The sequence below is a fragment of the Macaca mulatta genome, chromosome 13, assembly GCF_049350105.2.
Source record: "Macaca mulatta isolate MMU2019108-1 chromosome 13, T2T-MMU8v2.0, whole genome shotgun sequence".
In the NCBI taxonomy this organism is placed as follows: Eukaryota; Metazoa; Chordata; class Mammalia; order Primates; family Cercopithecidae; genus Macaca; species Macaca mulatta.
Window position 1 is genome coordinate 56,782,480 of NC_133418.1, and position 5,761 is coordinate 56,788,240.

A 5,761-nucleotide genomic window follows, 5' to 3' on the forward strand; every position below is an offset into this window, starting at 1 on the left:
TGGAAGTTCTATAAATATTACAGATTTCAGCAAAGGAGAAAAATATGACTTAAAAACAAAATGTTAAAACATCTGTAGACAAGTGCCTTTGGAATTTTTCTACTATCCACAATTTTAGATATACCTTCAAATGTCTAGTTACTAAATGAAGTGGTTCGATGATGTGGACAGTGCACTTGATTAAAAGTTAGATTCTTTCATGACTCAGTCATGAGCTATTGGTCAAATCATCCATTGCTCTGGCTTGGTTGTTTTATTAATACCTGGCCTGTCTAATTCTCAGGGTTGTGACAAGCAATTTTGGGAAATGCAGGCAAAAATGTTTTTAAAGTATGGTGCTTTATAAAAGTGAACTAGAGTGTTAATGTTATTGAAAAAGGGCAGTGTAAGATTCTCCCATCTATACTCTGGGCCAAAAGAACCAACTTCATTTTTTAGGTTCTCAGGTTTTAACATAGGATTCCACATTTAGGATCTGAGGTCTTAACAAAAGAATTTACAGTGACACCCTTGGCTTCATCTTTGGACCACGCTTTCCTGGGGACTCTGATTCAATCTTTACTCAGAAGGCATTTCTTAATTTTAACATGATTTGCCATCTGAAGAGGCTGGGAATATTCAAAACCGGCAAGTCTTGGTACCATTTGTTTTAATTGTTCTTCTTTGAGGTCATCATTTCCTCTTGCATTTTACTGTAAGTAGTAAAAAGGAACCACGTAGTACCTTCAGCACTCTGGCTAAAAATTGCCTTAGCTAGCCACTTCATTAGTTACATGTTCTACCTTGCACATTACTATAGGTGACAGTGTTGCTAAACTATGCCACTACATAAGGATGATGTTTTTTGCCCATTCCTAAAAGGGTTCTCTCACTTTCTTTACTAGTAACCTTCACAGAGTCCAAAATTCTTCAAATAGCCTGTTCAAGGCACTTCAAGCTTTTGCTAACATTCTCCTTCAAGTCCTACAGCTTTGTAGCTTCTGTCCACTGCCTGGTTCCAAAGCCACTCCCATATTTTTGGTTTTTGTTACAATGGAACCTCACTTCCAGGTACCAAAATATGTATTTTGATATAGATATAGATATACACAGAATATCTGTTCTGGTTCCAGATCACATGATTCTATATTTATATCTATCTGTATCTATAACTATATAGATATATATTAGTTATCTAGTGCTGAACAGCAAATTCTAAAACTTAGCGGCTTAAAACAATAAACATGGTCTCATAGTATTTGTGGTTCAGGAATCTGGGAGCAGCTTAGCTGGGTTGTTCTGGTTCATGGTCTCTCACAAGGCTGCAAGCAAGATGTCAATGGAGCTGCAAACCTGAGGATCGACTGGGCTAGAGGATCCTCTTCCTTGCTCATACATGTGGCGGTTGCCTGGAGGTTTCAGTTCCTGGCTATGTGGGCCTTTCTGTAGCCTGCTCATGACATGGCAGTTGGCTTTCCTTAGAGCAAGGGATCTGAGAGCACAAGAGAGCACTGCCGCACTGCCTTTTGTTACCTATTCTGAGTCACACAGTTACTTCTGCCTTATTCTAGTCATTAGAAGTGAGTCCTGAAGATCAGCCAACACTCAATGAGAAACATTCCCAAGAGCATGAACACCAGGCCGTGATCCTTAGGGGCATTCTTGGAGGCTGACTACCACATCTTCTACGTGCAGGAACTGTGCTTGTAGAGATGCCACAGCAAGTGAGATGTAATCCCTGTCTTTAAGGAAGTTCACATTGTGGGAAATATAGAGAAATAGACCAGAAGTGTCGCAAGTACCATGACAAAGTTATGGCACCTAGGCTATGTGGTCACAGAGGCAGGGGACTGTACTTAGACCAGGAATGAAGCCTTTTATATGTGGGGTGCTAAGGCTTGAGCTTGCCAGATCAATAAATGGGTGAAATTTATGCCAAGAAGAGAGGAGAACATCTGCAAAGGGAGAAGTGTTGCCCTCTGAGGAAGTCCCTATCACTTAATATGGCCGGAGGCAGGGTGCGTAGTGAGAGGGGATGGTTATTGAAGCAGGAGAGGTAGGAAAAGGCCAGATTGTGAGGGAGCTCATGTGGCAAATTCAGATCCTGGAACCTTGCCCTGAAGGCTACTGGGGGGATCTGGAGGATTGTGAACATTTGTGTGGTATCTCCCATTGTGTCAAGTAGAAAATGTTGAAGACAGTGACCTTGGTTTCCAAAAGTTTACAATTTAGTCTGAAAAGTAAAACATGTGCACCATTAACTGCATTTGAAGGTGGTTCCTGACAAGTATCCTGTGAAAAGTACAGACTAGAAGTATAGAAATAAACGGAGATCAACTTTTTTTTTTTTTTTTTTGAGATGGAGTCTCGCTCTGTCACCCAGGCTGGAGTGCAGTGGCACGATCTTGGCTCACTGCAACCTCTGCCTCCCAGGTTCAAGCCATTCTCCTGCCTCAGCCTCCTGAGCAGCTGGGACTACAGGTGCCTGCCAGCACGCCTGGCTAATTTTTTGCATTTTTAATAGAGATGGGGTTTCACTGTGGTAGCCAGGATGGTCTTGATCTCCTGACCTTGTGATCTGCCCGCCTCAGCCTCCCAAAGTACTAGGATTACAGATTACAGGCGTGAGCCACCACTCCTGGCCTTTTTTTTTTTTTTTTAAATGAGATGGAGTCTCACTCTGTCTCCCAGGCTGGAGTATAGTGGGACAATCTCAGCACACTATGACTTCCACCTCCTGGGCTCAAGTGACTGTCTTGCCTCAGTCTCCTGAGTAGCTGAGATTACAGGTGCCTGCCACCACACCCAGCTTATTTTTGTATTTTTAGAAGAGATGGGGTTTCAACATGTTGGCCAGGCTGGTATCAAACTCCTGACCTCAAATGATCCACCCACCTCGGCCTCCCAAAGAGATCACATTCTGAAGGCATCATCAGTGAGGTTTCATGGAGGAGGTAGAATCTGACTCTTAAGATATGCTTGGGTTTTTGTTTTTGTTTTGTTTTGTTTTGTTTTTGAGATAGAGTCTCGTTCTGTTGTCCAGGCTGGAGTACAATGGTGCGATCTTGGCTCACTGCAGCCTCTGCCTCCTGGGTTCAGGCGATTCTCATGCCTTAACCTCCTGAGTAGCTGGGATTACAGCTGGGATTACCCAGCTAATTTTTGTATTTTTAGTGGAGACGAGATTTTGCCATGTTGGCCAGGCTAGTCTCAAACTCCTGACCTCAAGTGTCAAGTACTCTGCCTGCCTTGGCCTCCCAAAGTGCTGGGATTACAGACATGAGCCACCATGCCTGGCAGGGGTTTGTTCATAGAGATGGGGTGGAAGAACCATTCTAGATGGAAGCAGGAGAGGAAGAGTCATGATGGGACAATAAGTGGTCCAGTGTGGATTAAAAAAGGGTTTTGTGTGGGAGAATGACAGTACAGGGAAAGGAAGAAACAGATTACAGAAGACCTGAAATACCAGAGAGATTATAGAAGACCTTAAATACCAGATTATAGAAGACCCTCAAACCAGGGAGTTTGAGCCATGCTCAGGGAGCAATAGGGAGCCATTGATGACATTTGAGTTAGGGTGTTTGAGTCAGGATTATAGTGACTAATCCTTTGTTTCACACAGGAAGATGCTGAAACAGGTAAGCATCCTTTCCTTGCAACATTCAAGGGGGTCAGAAAGAGAAGGATCTGGAATATAGGCCTCAGGACTCAGAGTCTGGTGCTCCTCCTGCTCCCTGCTGTGCCCTCCTCCAGGAGGACAAGCTTAGAGCCCAGTCATAGTTTGGGGTCCTGGGTAACAGGACTTGAGTCCCACCAAAGGAAGCATTGTCTCAGGTGTGGTGTTTTCAGGGCTCGTCTGATCATCACTTAGCATTGTGTATAATTAATGGAGCTCACAGATGTTTGGCAGGAGAAGTTAATCAGCTATTAATCACCAAAGAGCCTCTCTTAGTGTTTATGGAGTTGAAAGAATGTCTGTTGGCCGGGCGCGGTGGCTCAAGCCTGTAATCCCAGCACTTTGGGAGGCCGAGGCGGGCGGATCACAAGGTCAGGAGATCGAGACCACAGTGAAACCCCGTCTCTACTAAAAATACAAAAAATTAGCCGGGCGCGGTGGCGGGCGCCTGTAGTCCCAGCTACTCAGGAGGCTGAGGCAGGAGAATGGCGGGAACCCGGGAGGCGGAGCTTGCAGTGAGCCGAGATCGCGCCACTGCACTCCAGCCTGGGCAACAGCGTGAGACTCCATCTCAAAAAAAAAAAAAAAAAAGAAAGAATGTCTGTTGTAATTGAAATTGTAGTTGTTTACTGAGCTCGAGTGGAGGGAAGGGCCAAGAGCAGACAGCCAGTGGGTCTCCCTTTAGCAAGTTTTGGCAGAGGTGCCTTGGGGTTTGTTCAGCTGCTATTAAGTAAGAAAGGTGCAACTGTTATTTTCCTGAGTTTGTGAGTGTCTGGAGAAGGCTGACTTCAGCAAGGAGAAAAGAAAAAGGTGGGCACGTGGTATGCTGTGATGAACCACACACTAGGCATGCCAGGGAGTTGGTATTCTTGTTCCAGCTCTATGTGGTCATGCCACCCTGGCTAAATCTGTTAACTTCCTGGGACTCAGTGTTCTTATTTTTAAAATCAGATGTTTTGACTAGGCTTAGGATTCCCAAAAGCTCTTTCTTACACCACAAGGCCCAATAGATGCTTTCGTGAACAATGGCACCCTGTGGAATGAATTTGGTAACACCATTTACTACCCAGGCCTCTTGGAGATTCATGATGGACACCAGAATATTAAAAGAGTAAGATGTGGTTAAACAACAAAACAAAAAATCTGTTTAGCCCAACAACTACCCAGATGTTTTTGATTACGGCACCCTTTGTTTATTAAACATCTAAAGGAACTAGCAGAATGTGTTCCTGAGTCTGACATCTGTCTGTATTTTTGGTTTTTGATTCAGTTTCATTACTAGACTTAGGCTTCCTTTTTAGAAGTATTCTTGAAGGCTCTTGGTAAACTTCATAACCAGCCTGCCTGTCTGTTGCCCTCAACATGGTTTCCTGCATCATAAATGCATTTGGGCAGACTCCTTCCTGACATTGCGGCTGACTCATGGTGACAGTAGATGAGCCCTGAAAACACCAAGCCTCAGAGAATTTTTCCCCTGCTGGGACTCACGGCCTGTTACGTAGGACCCCAAACTATGACTGGGCTGTAAGCTGGTCCTCTGGACTGTGTCTCTCCAGGCTGTCTAGCTCTTTTCCTGCCATTCACATCTTCATGTGGAAGTGGACTACCATGTCAGCCGGGGTTATCTTTTGCTATATAAAAGGTGAGTATTTGTAACTTGGTGGGAGTTGGATATGAAGATCATTTGAAACGCTGGTTGTATCACTTTAGTGGATTTAATTCTGATTCCTAAATGACAACTGTCTTAGTCCATTTTCTGCTGCTATAACAGAATATCACAGGCAGGGTAACTTATAAAAAATAAATTTGGTTCATGGTTCTGGAAGCTGGGACGTCCAAGAGCATGGCACTGGCATCTGGTAAGGGTTAGCCCATGGTGTAAAACAAAAAGCAGAAGTGGCACACAAGATGGGGAGAAACTGGACCAAACTTATCCTCTTATCAGGAGACCACTTCCTCTATAACTAAGCCACTCCCATGATAATGACATCAGCTCCTTTATATGGTGGAGCCCTCATGGCCTAATCACCTCCCAAAAAGGCCTCAATTCTTTTTTTTTTTCTTTTTCTTTTTCTTTTTTGAGACAGGGTCTCACTCTGTCACCCA